Here is a 13360-nt window from a genome sequence, read left to right as displayed (position 1 = left end):
TATTTAATGGGATCCTTCATCCCCAGAGAAAAGCATTCATCCCATATGGTGCAGGGACATGCAGTGAGGCCAAGGTCAGAGAGTTTGTAACTTGCAGACACTTCAGAACAGGATTTCCTGAAAACTCCATTCCAAGGATTAGTGATTTTGTGTAAGTCACAGCCCACTGCCAACACTTACTGTAAACACCGGGCAAGGCAAAGCTAGTCTGCACAGTGGGTAGGCTGTTAAGGAAGCTACAGTTTGCTTCTCCTAATGGCAGTTTTGTTGTTTTCCTACAGATAAGTTTAATTTAAAACACAAAGGTAGGAGGAATCCATGTTCAGCAGATGCAATTACTGCAGAAATCCCCTCTCACACACCTGGGAATCCAGGACCAGAACCTTTGTCTCTTGAAACTCAGGCTCCTACCACCACTCACTCTTAGCTGGCATGGGCAGTGGGTCACTTATTTTTTCTGCTGGCACACTCCTGCACAAAGCTCGTTCATTGCTGGGGGTCAGAGAGCAAAAGCAGTGAGACCCACACTGGAAGCTGATGAAAATATAATCCTGGAGGAAAATGAACTAGTTTGTAAGTGTGAGTCTCTAATCCAGCTCCAGTCATACTGTATTAGGCAGCTGTGTCATGTAAAATGAGCATCAGTCCAATTGTTGGCAACTAGGGGCCAGATCTGTTAGAGGTGTTATGCTGGGGAGCTGGGTGAAACCTGATTGAAGCTGATAGGTGAAGCCACTGCCCTTCATTTAGGATAAATGTAAGACCCAATCAAGCTCCTTTATGGAACCAGACAGATAAAACCCAGGAGCCACCGCCCAAAACACAGGCCCTCAGTAAGCGTTGAGTAGACGCTGAGCCATGTGTCCCAAAGGTTTTCCAGCAAAGACAAAAGCTGGGGCACTGACAGGCAGAGCTGTGTCTCGGGCACTTATCTGCATCTTTAGGCACTGAAATATCTTTAAAAGTCTGGCCCTGTATGTCTGCACCAGAAAACTGCCCTAATAAAGGGCATGCTGGGTCCCTTATGATCAGGAACGAGCCTATGAGAGAACACACCCTGGGAGTCAGCCGTAGGAAGTGTCCCGTTAAATAATGGGTGCAGTACACTTGGCAGGACAGAGTGAGGGAGAAGCCTACACTGTCACAGCCCATATTGTCCCGTGTGGGGAAGGGATTTCAGTCTACAGCATCTACAAGAGCACTACATTTCAGAGACCTTTAATTACAGACACATGGCCAAATTCCCCAGTTCCACCAGTGCCGGCCACCCCACTGAAACTGTAACTGCGAAGAATTTGGCCCTAAACTTGTGATTGACCAGACCCACCTGGTGGTGGTTCTCAGCTGCTGCAGCAACAAGTCATGACAATCCTCAGACACAACGGAGCACAAACTATGGGCCAAACACTCAGCAGGTTGAGCCAGTGTAGCTCCACTGAAGCCAATGGTGCCATGCTGATTTACACCAGCTGAGGATCTAGCCCTGTGATTCTTAATCTAGGATTGGAGCTAACTGGCAAACCAATTCAAGTGTTATATCTTCAAAAGAGCAAGTTAATGTGAGAGATCTTTGATCTGATACCCAACAGCCAGGAAATTGCCGCGTTAAACCTCTGAGCTGTTAAAGTGGAGTTAAGGTTACAGGCACTCAGCAGCACCCTGTTCGCCTCATGCCTCTCCTATAGGGAGGGTGTCATTCGCTACACTCCGACATGGGGGAACCAGGAAATGCAGAACGACTCTGGGCCCCGGAGTCTTTTCTGGTGCAAAGAGCTTAGAGGCTTATAGACAAGGGAGTGTAATTAATGATGGGAGGGAAAGTGAGGTGGGATGAAGATTGTTCTTTGTAGTAGGTCCTATTTCCAAACTCTTAAGGAAGGTTCTGCTCTGGCGAGCTCACAGTCTGTGGCCAAATAACTAGGTCATGGAATCAAGAGTAATCTGAGTACAGGTTATACGCACCTTGGTTAGAATCACTACAGGCAGCATGGCAGAAGTGGACCTTGCGGAGGGCGGGGGCTTTGTGGTTGAGCTCGCAGGGTTGGACCACACATGGTGGCAGTTATGTGAGGGTGATAAGCAGGCATGTGAGGTTAGGAGCATGGTCAGAGGTGAGGTGCTACAGTAATACAAATTAATAATAATGTGGTGTCACAGAGTGTGGGGGAGTCAGGGCCCTGCACCCCACCTCTTCCTGCGATTCCCTGTGACTCTCAGCCAGCCAGTAAAATGAAAGGTTTATTAGACGACAGGAACACAGTCCCAAACAGATCTTGTAGGTACAAACAGGACCCCTCAGTCAGGTCCCTCTGGGGGACAGGGAGCTTAGACCCCAGCCCTGCAGCTCCCTCCCTTTCCCCAGACCGCTCCAAACTGAAACTGCCCCCAGTAGTCTCACCCAGCCTCGCCCCCGGCTCCTCCTCCAGCCTTTGTCCAGTTTCCCGGGCAAAGGTGTCACCTGGCTCCAACCCCCCTCCTGGCTCAGGTTACAGACTCAGGTATCATCCCTCAAGTAAAGTCATCCCCTGCTATCCCATTCCCAATTCAGACAGTCCCAGTAAAACTTCCCTGCGACATTGCCAAGTCAATCCGGCACACTCCCTACTGCGTCACATCTCTCCCCCCTTCGAGACTGAACTGAGCAGGGTCACTCTGACCAGTGACCTGGGGAAGTTCGGGGCCCCCTCTCTGGGACAACGTATCCGCTATCATGTTGGCACTTCCCTTCACATGGACCACGTCCATATCATAATCTTGCAGGAGCAGGCTCCACCTCAGGAGCTTGGCGTTGGCTCCTTTCATCTGGTGCAGCCAGGTCGGGGAGCGTGGTCGGTGTACACGGTGAAGTGTTGCCCAAATAGATAAGGCTCTAGTTTCTTAAGGACCCACACCATGGCCAGGCACTCCTTCTCGATGGCCGCGTAGTGTTGCTCCCGGGGTAGCAACTTCTTGTTCTGGTACACGATGGGGTGTCTCTCCCCCTTTTCATCCTCCTGCATTAACACCGTCCCCAGTCCCGTGTCTGAGGTGTCAGTGAACACCACAAAGGGCTTGTCAAAGTCTGGATTGCCAGAACTGGGCCACTGACCAGAGCCGCCTTCAGGGCCCAGAGAGCCTCCTGGCACACCACCAGTCAGTCCACACCACCTTGTCTGGCTTCCCCTTCTTGCATAGCCTAGTGATGGGGGCGGCTATGGCGCTAAAGTGGGGCACGAATCTTCAATAGTACCCCACCACCCCAATAAAGGCTTGGACCTGCTTTTTGGGGAGCGGGCCAATCTCTGATCACCTCCACTTTGGCTGGTTCTGGCTTTAGGCAGCCGCTCCCCACCCGATGGCCCAGGTAAGATACTTCAGCCATCCCCACCTTGCACTTCTCCGCTTTTACAGTCAGCCCAGCTTTCTGGAGTTGGTCCAGCACTTGTCTAACCTGGGACACGTGGTCCTCCCAGGTCTGGCTAAAGAGACAGATGTCATCGATATACACCATGGCGAAACTCTCCATCCCCCTGAGAAGCTGATCCACCAGGCACTGGAAGGTGGCCGGTGCTCCCTTGAGGCCGAAAGGCAGGGCAGGAACTCATAGAGCCCCAGAGGGGTGATAAAGGCTGATTTCAGCCGGGCATCTGCATCCAGCGACACTTGTCAGTAGCCCTTTGTAAGACCCATGGTGGTAAGGTATCGAGCTCCTCCCAATTTGTCTAGGAGCTCGTCAGGCCTGGGCATGGGGTAGGCATCAGATACAGTGATGGCATTGAGCTTCCGATAGTCTACACAGAACCGGACAGACCCGTCCTTTTCGGGGACCAGCACCATTGGCGAGGCCCAAGGGCTGGCAGATGGCTGGATCACCCCCAAAGCCAGCATGTCCCGGACCTCTCTTTCCAGGTCCTGAGCAGTTTTCCCTCTGACTTGGAATGGGGAGCATCTTATCGGCGGGTGCGACCCTGTCTGCATCCAGTGGACAGTCAGATTAGTGCGTCCATGCAGGTTGGAAAACAGCTGTCGGTACGGATGCAGCACCCCCCTGACCTCAGCTTGCTGGGCAGGGGTTAGCTGATCCGAGAGGGGAATTGTTTCCGGGGGGAGCCAGCTCTTGTACCAGGTAATAGATCTACTAATGGGTCATCTCCCTGCTCCTCCCAATGTTCACACACGGCCAACACAAGATTCCCCCTGGCATAATATGGCTTCATCATATTCACATGGTACACCCGGCGGTGGTGCGCCTGGTTAGACAGCTCCACTACATAGTTTACCTCATTGAGCTGCTTGACAACCTTGAAGGGACCTTCCCAGGCAGCCTGTATTTTGTTTTTTCTCATGGGGATGAGAACCATCACCAGATCCCCGGTGGCGTAGGCACGGGCCCGCACCGTGCGGTCATACCAGACCTTCTGCTTCCTCTGGGCTCTGGCCAGATTCTCCCTGGCCAGGCCCATGAGTTCAGCCAGTCTCTCTCGGAAGATCAGGACATACTCCACCACTGACTCTCCATCGGGAGCGGCCTTCCCCTCCCATTCGTCTCTCATCAGGTCCAGGGGGCCCCTCACCCTCCTTCCATATAACAGTTCGAAAGGCGAAAATCCGGTAGACTCCTGGGGCACCTCCCTGTACGCGAACAGCAGGTGAGGTAAGTACTTGTCCCAATCCTGCGGGTGCTGGTTCATAAAGGTTTTCAGCATCAACTTTAGCATCCCATTGAACCTCTCCACCAGCCCATTGGACTGGGGGTGATAAGCTGAGGCCCAGTCGTGCCGGACCCCACATTTCTCCCACAAGCACCGGAGCAGGGCCGACATGAAATTGGATCCTTGATCTGTCAAGACTTCCTTGGGGAACCCCACTCGGCTGAAAATGGTCAGGAGCGCATCTGCCACGCTGTCTGCTTCAATGGAAGCTAAGGGCACTGCCTCGGGGTAGCGGGTGGCAAAATCTACCACCACCAGAATGTATTTCTTCCCCGACCGGGTTGTCTTGCTCAGAGAGCCCACTATGTCCATAGCCACCTTCTGGAAAGGCTCCTCTATGATGGACAAAGGCCTCAAAGCAGCTTTCCCCTTGTCCTGGCCTTCCCCACCCTCTGACAGTGGTCACAGGATCCGCAATACTGCCAAACAGTGGTAAAGACCCCGGGCCAGTAAAAGTTCTGTAGCAACTTCTGCCGGGTGCACCGGATTCCCTGGTGCCCTGAGAGGGGGATGTCATGGGCCAGGTACAGTAGCTTGCGGTGATACTTCTGGGGGACCACCAGCTGCCTCCTGATCCCCCAGAGCTCCATTTCCCCTGGGGGAGCCCATTCTCAGTACAGGAACCCCTTCTCCCACAGGAACCTCTCCTGGCAGCCTCTCCTCATGGTCTGTACCACACTGAGGTTGGCCAGGTCCCTGAGCTTCCGCAAGGAGGGATCTTTCCTCAACTCGGCCTGGAACTCAGCGGCTGGGGAAGGGTTGGGGACCTGCTCCCTCTCGCCGGCTGTGTCTGAAGCTGCAGCCTCTCTGAGCCTTGTCCTTGGGCACTCCTTCCCCACCAGGGTAGGGTCCTGCACCTCCGGTGTGGTACCCTCCCCAAGGTCAGGGCGTAGTGCCCCTTGCCAGCTCTGGCTACAGGTCACAACCAGGGTGTTCTGGGGGTTGTTTGGCCAGTCCTTTAGGTCCCCCCCGCATCAACACCTCAGTGAGCAAATGGTGGTGCACCCCCACATCCTTGGGGCCCTCCATTTCAGATGTACCCTCACCACGGGCCCCTTGAATGGGGTCCTGCCCACCCCGTCAGGGTCAGGTAGGTGTTGGGCACCACCCGATCTGGGGCCACCACCTCGGGCTGGGCCAGCGTCCCTCAGTGCCCGTGTCCCAGTATCCATTGACCTTCCTCCCATCCACCTCCAGGGGAACAAGGAACTTGCTCCACAGGGACAGCCCCGCACCCACCCTGTAAACTGAGAACCTTGAGTCCGTAGGATCCAGACCCCGCAGAGGAGCTGGCCTGGGGCACTCTTCCCTCTTGAGCAGTTAAGCTGCCAGCCCCTCTTGCCTGGGAAGCCTGCCCCTCACCTGGATGGGTCCCTACCCAGTTAACCCTGTGTGGGTTCGGTCTGCTCAATCTGTCCTTGAGGTTGGGGTACTGGGTCTGTATGTGGCCTCTCTGGCCACAGTAATAGCAGCTCATGTCTCGTTGGTCCCCTTGAGCTGGTCGGTTGGTCCTGACGCCAAATGTTCCCCTTGTGAGGGAGTTTTCCATATTCCCCCATTAGGAGGTCCTAGGGTGACTCTCTCTCTCGGCATCGTGATGGTGGTGGGCCTGTTCCTTTGGGACTCCTCCCTGACACCCTCTGACCGGCTCTTCACAAACTCATCAGCCAGCTAGCCTGCGCATCGCAGGTTCTCCGGCTTTTTGTCCACCAACCATAGCCTCAGGTCAGAAGGGCACTGCTCATACAGTTGCTTCAGTATGATATGGTTAAGCAGGTCCCTCTTCATCTGGGCCTCATCTGCCCACTTGCGGGCATATCCCTGCATTCGGAGGGCCAGTTCTAGGTACATGACCTCAGAGGTTTTACGTTGACTCCGGAACCTTTCCCGGTACATCTTGGGAGTCAGCCAAAACTCATGGAGCAGGGCCTTTTTGAATAGTTCATAGTCCCCTGCCTCCGCCCCTTCCATTCGGCTGTACATTGCCACAGCTTTGGGGTCTAGTAAGGGGGTGAGAAACCAGAGCCTGTCTTCTGGGTCAACCCTGTGCAGCTCGCAAGCATTCTCAAAGGCCGTCAGGAAGTCATCTATGTCCTCCCCCTCCTTACGCTGGGCCAGGAAGCACTTATCAAAGCTCCTTGCAGTCCTGGGTCCCCCCTCACTCACCACAGCCGGGGCCTCACTGCTCTTTAGCCTGGCCAGCTCCATTTCACGCTGACGCTGTTTTTCGTGATCCTCCCTCTCCTTCTCCCAATCTTCCAACGCTTTCAGTTTTAGCTCTCTCCCATTCGAGCTGCCTCAGCTCCAGGGATGGGGAGCTCTGCCGGGAGGATCGCCTGCTGGCTGCAGGGGTCACAGTGCCCTCAGTATTCACTGGGTTCCTCCCAGCCACTCCCCTAGGCATAGGCAGGAGGGGTCTTGGGATGCCCTCAGCAGCCATCTGACCACTCCCAGCTGGGACAGATCCTGGTGCCCGCTCTGCATCTGCCGGACTGCCTCCCTCAGAGATAGGGATCAGTTCATCTGAGCGATCCTCCTCCTCCTGCCTTCTAGACCCTGATTGGCCTCTGCCAGCTCCTGGCCCTTCCAGCTGCTGAAGGACCAACTCTTGTTGGTTCTGTCTGCAGGTAGATCATGGGAAGCCTCTCCAGGCAAGCCCTGGAGGTCTGAACTCTCTCCTCTTCCCATCCAGCAGGGCATCTTTAAGGCAGCAGGGCCTCTGGTAGGGGCAGCAAATACCAGGTATACCCTGTTGCACTGTAACTATCCCTTGTGTGGTCAGTAACACTGATGACGATCTACATTAACAGTCTATCACCATAGCTGTAATGGCAGGAACTTTTTAAAGTAACTATTTATACAAAATATGTTGCAACATTTAACAAACATTCTTCCCAACTACTCAAGCAAAGAATCATACATGCTGAACTTCATACCTCAGACTGCTCGTCTAGTCATTGTAAAAGTGGGTGGAAAAAGTTAGATGCTGGAAAAATTGTAGTTGCATGGCTCCTTTAAAACCAGACATAACTCATTTCAGGCTTTTCCCTTTAAAATGCCCTAATCTAAGCAGTTAATTACATTAAGCCTTTGAAACTGATCCTATACCTCAAAACACACAGATTTTAGACAACGTTTTCAGTCCTATCCAAATGAAAATCTGGGTGCAGCCTTGACAACAGTGGTGCGCCCTCTCCACCATGTGATGCTGTCAAGTAGGTTAAGCCCTGAATTTTACAAACTCTAATATGAAAAGGAACCATTGCTTCATTTTATAGTGTCAATGAAAACCATTTTATAATGTAAAGTGTCTTCTGCAATGGAGGACATTCTGGTACAATGCTGTTGTTTGTAAGTGAATTGGACTGGAAACAGCCAGAACTTCAAGAATACTATAGTTTTCCCGCCCTTTATGTTTTTGAGGGATAGTGTCACAGCTGGAATAGCTGCAGGTGAGGACTATATGAGACTGCTCAGAGCCCATCATTGGCACTTCAAAATCAGCTGGAGAGGTTATTGTTGAACATCATGAGTCGTTTCCCTCCCCTTTGAACAAATCTCACTGTTTCACTAGGGCTCCCAGTTCTTGCATGAAAACCCAAAGGATGGAGGTCACTAGGTGGCATATGAAGTCACTGGTACAAACCCTGTTGAGGCATTTTCTTCTGGGCAAGCTCATGCCTTCCTAAAGGTTGCAGAATGGAATCAAGAAGTTTGGACCTGTTGGGAGACAAGTGGGGTTCTCCACCCCAAGGCATTGGGTTGGAATTTGGGGAAAGCTTGTTGGTGAAATGTACTGCCCCCATGACAGGGGGAGTCAATTACTTTGTGTCATGGTCCAAATTTCTTGGTCAAGGTATAGTCAAAGTCCAGGCTCCAGAGAAAATAATAAATAAATAAAATATTCAGGGTCTGTTCAAAAGCATCTGGCGGTCTGGATTTGGCCCGCAGTCCGCCTTTTAACTACCCCTGCCCCAGCAATGACAAAGCAGACTCTTCAGACTACTCCAGGAACTCCTGTTCAGACCTGTCCCAAACTTCTGAAATGTAGTAAGAATTTTGCCTGTCCTTAGCAATGATAATGAGATCAGTGAGAACCTAAAATAGAGATAAAGCCCTTAGAAAAATCCCCACGTGAGACATAGCATACAGATTCTCTTCCCCTGCTTCCCATTCTTCTCCAGAAAGAATCACAAATGATATTCTCAATATTAGTTCTTTCCAGAAACAGATTCCTATATCGGAAAGGAGCTACTTTTCCCAATTAAAGGTTATGCCTTATTTCCATTTATTTAAATGCAACATCTTACTCCATCAGCATCTGTATCCTGAAAATGAATGTTATCAGACTCTTCCATCTCAATAATGTTTTCTCAGCATAAACTGTGTGCAACAGGCACTTTATTTAGAGACTTGATAAGTTTCATCCTTTCCTTCACAATATTTTCTGAAGCATCTGAAAAAGAAAAATCGGTATCAGTTTTGTCCAAAGCTACTTAAAATTTGGGAATCCACAATTCAGTTTTGTTTAAGTCTAATATCCGCCTTATTGACCACAGATCATAACAGGATCAGGTGTCTATGATGAAGGGTAAATTTCAGTGGGATGTGTAATGTATGTATGTAGCATAGCTAAGCAACAATTAAGGGAGGATGTGGATCCCAAGTAAAAAATAGTTAAACAATGCACAGATGATGAATTGATTAGTATAATAAAAAAAGGGGTGGGGGAGATATCAGTTGGAATTAAGAAAACAATCTTTCAGGCTCTCAGGGAAAACTACCTAACAGTAGTCATTGCCCAAGAGCTATCTTGGAAGACCCGTCAACTCACATACTTAAAACTAGACTGTACAGAATACTCATGAATGTGCAGTAGAACAATCTTGCAAGGCAGGTTAAATGACGTAATTGGTCTGGATTCAATGGTCCGATTTCAGAGGGAAGTCTAACTTTAGGGGAAGTCTAAGCTGGTGCAGCTCACACCTTACAGCTCCTTCACACTGTATGTTACAGCAGTTTAGAGGCTCTCTAGATTCCCACCAAGTACCAATGTGCAGCTTATCCTGCTTTCTTTCCGTACCATGCTCCTCAGCCCGATATCCAAGTGCTTACCTTCCACACCACATCCATTCCGGATCTCTTTAAAGTTAGCCCACTTAATACAAAGGAATCTAAAGCCCAAATCCTGCTTAACTTTGCTCATATGAGTAGTTCCATTGCAGTCAGAAATCCAAAGACAAAAAATGTGATCTTCAGCTGTATTTGTATGAGTCCCAGAAATAAATCATTTCCGGCAGGGATGGTTTAGAATCATAGAAATATGGCTGGAAGGGACCTCAAGAGGTCATCAAGACCAGCCACCTGCATCAAGGCAGGACCAAGTAAACCTAGACCATCCCTAACAGGTGCTTGTCCAACCGGTTCTTAAAGACCTCCAATGATGAGGATTCCAGAACCTCTCATGAAAGCCTATTCCAGAACATAACTACTCTTAGAGTTAGAACATTTTTCCTAATATCTAACCTAAATCTCCCTTACTGCAGATAAGCCCATTACTCCTTGTCCCACCTTCAGTGGACATGGGGAACAATTGATCACCATCCTCTTTCTAACAGCCCTTAACATACTTTAAGACTTCTCAGATCCCTTCTTGGCCTTCTCTTCTCAAGTCTAAATATGCCCAGTTTTTTTAAACCTTTCCTCATGTGTCAGGTTTTTTAACTTTTTATCATCTTTATTGGTTCCTCTGGACACACTCCAATTTATCCACATATTTCCTGAAGTGTGGTGCCCAGAATTGGACACAGTATCCAGCTGAGGTCTCACCAGTGCTAAGTAGAGCAGAACGATTACCTTCCTTGTCTTACATAAAATACTCCTGTTAATACTCCCCAGAATCATATTAGCCTTTCTTGCAACTGCATCATATTGTTGATTGAGATTTAATTGTGATACTACTATAACTCCCAGGTCCTTTTCAGCAGTACAGCCACCAAGCCAGTCACTCCCCATTTTGTAGTTGTGCATTTGATTTTTCATTCCTAAGTGAAGTACTTCGCACTTGTCTTTATTGGATTTAGTTTTTTTGATTTCAGCCCAATTCTCTAATTTGTCAAGGTTGTTTTGAATTATAAACCTGTCCTCCAAAATGCTTGCAACTCCTCCCATCTTGGGGTGATCCGCAAATTTTATAAGCTCACCTTACAGGGCCTCTCGACTGTCTCATCCCCTTTCTGTGTCCCTGGAACAAGGGGTTAAACAACAGAAAGGTAAAGCAAAGCTCCCTCCAGGCTCTGGGCCTCTCTGACTCCAGGGGGTCCTGCGAGCATCAGAGTTCACTGGCACCAGTGAGAGCCTCAGTTCTTTTCCCTTCTAACTTAGAGCAGTAGGGATATATTACTAACCACCTGACCAAGATGGTGATAGTGATTGAAATGCTCAGGGAGATTATTACTGAGTTTTTTATTTTAATAGCCTCTCTAATGGGGGATTTCAGCTATCCCCATATTGACTGGGTACATGTCACAGGGTTCAAAAAAGGACTAGGTAAGTTCATGGAGGATAGGTCCATCAATGGCTGTTAGTCAGGATGGGCAAGGATGGTGTCCCTAGCCACTGTTTGTCAGAAGCTGGGAATGGGTGACAGGGGATGGATCACTTGATGATTCCCTGTTCTGTTCATTCCCTCTGGGGCACCTGGCATTGGCCACTGTCGGAAGACAGGACACTGGGCTAGATGGGCCTTTGGTCTGACCCAGTATGGCCGTTCTTATGTTCATGGCTTGAGCCCATCTCTACTAAAAAGTGGCACCCCTCTAGCAGAGATGGTTGTCAGACAATGGTGCATTAAGGTTGCCTGTGGCAGCTGCCCAATATTTTAACAGATCAGAAAGGCCATACTGAGTCAAGCATTTCTTATGTTGTGCACTCTCCTTCTGCTATGGGAGGGGCTCCGCAGACTGTCAGTTCTTTCTCCACAGCCGGGGGGAGCTCACCAGCCTGTCCCCTGCCCAGGCCTTCCCCCATCTGAGCGGAATTCCCTCTTTTTAACTCCTCCTCCAGACCTATGGGGCCACTCCAGGCCAAAGCAGCTCCTTAACTCCTTCCATGCTAGTGCAGGGTTTTTATACCCCAACACAGTAGCCCATCAATGTCCCGTGTTACCTCTGGGGCCAGAGGAAGCTAGAAACTTAGAGGCATCTCTCTGGAATTTTCAATGCACCTGCTGCACTACAATGCCACAGGATGTATCAATTTCTAATTTTTAAAAATATCTTTGCTATCTAACCTTGGATAATCTCTTGGGAAGTTCTCCAATCTGAGCTGTAAACTGTGTCTCTTTGCATTCTGCAAATGTGAGACCGATTCTGGATTTGATAAAAAAGGCTTGTAACAGGGGGCTTGAAGGGCCAGGAGGCCTACTGGTTGGAGCGCTTGACCTCCAGCCCCCTGCTTGGTAAAGGTGCCTCAGTCTTTAAGGCAGAGAGTGGTAGAGGTACCCAGGACCTCCTACTCCACCAGGTCCTAGCACTGGGCCCTGTGTAAATGAATCCCAGAGAAGGGGACTTGCAAGGGTATCTCCACTGCTTCAATGGCTTGATGTCTAGTTGGCAGCTGGTATCAAGCAGAGTGCCCCAGCGGTCAATGCTGGGGCTGGTTTTGTTCAACATCTTTATCAATAAGAAAAGGAGGACTTGTGGCACCTTAGAGACTAACCAATTTATTTGAGCATGAGCTTTCGTGAGCTACAGCTCACTTCATCGGATGCATACAGCTGTAGCTCACGAAAGCTTATGCTCAAATAAATTGGTTAGTCTCTAGGGTGCCACAAGTCCTCCTTTTCTTTTTGCAAATACAGACTAACATGGCTGTTACTCTGAAACCTATCTTTACCAATGATCTGGATGATGGGATGGATTGCACTCAGCAAGTTCGTAGATGACACTAAGCTGGGGGGAGAGGTAGATACGCTGGAGGGTATAGATAGGGTCCAGAGTGACCTAGACAAATTAGAGGATTGGGCCAAAAGAAATCTGATGAGGTTCAACAAGGAAAAGTGCAGAGTCCTGCACTTAGGAAGAATCCCATGCACTGCTACAGGCTGGGGACCGACTGGCTAAGCAGCAGTTCTGCAGAAAAGGACCCAGGGGTTACAGTGGACGAGAAGCTGGATATGAGTCAGCAGTGTGCCCTTGTTGTCAAGAAGTTTAACGGCATATTGGGCTGCATTAGTAGGAGCATTGCCAGCAGATAGAGGGACATGATTATTCCCCTCTATTCGGCACTAGTGAGGCCACATCTGGAGTACTGCGTCCAGTTTGGAGCCCCCCCCTACAGAAAGGATGTGGACAAATTGGAGAGAGTCCAGCAGAGGACACAAAAATAATTAGGGGGCTGGGGCACGTGATTTATGAGGAGCGGCTGAGGGAACTGGGATTATTTAGTCTGCAGAAGAGAAGAATGAGGAGGGATTTGCTAGCAGCCTCCAACTACCTGAAGGCGGGTTCCAAAAGGGATGGAGCTCAGCTCTTCTCAGTGGTGGCAGATGACAAAACAAGGACAATGGTCTGAAGTTGCAGTGGGGGAGGTCTAGGTTGGATATTGGGGAACACTATATCACTAGGAAGGTGGTGAAGCACTGGAATGGGTTCCCTAGGGAGGTGGTG

This window comes from Lepidochelys kempii, chromosome 27, assembly GCF_965140285.1.
Source record: "Lepidochelys kempii isolate rLepKem1 chromosome 27, rLepKem1.hap1, whole genome shotgun sequence".
NCBI classification, from domain to species: domain Eukaryota; kingdom Metazoa; phylum Chordata; order Testudines; family Cheloniidae; genus Lepidochelys; species Lepidochelys kempii.
This window is presented reverse-complemented; position numbering follows the sequence as displayed.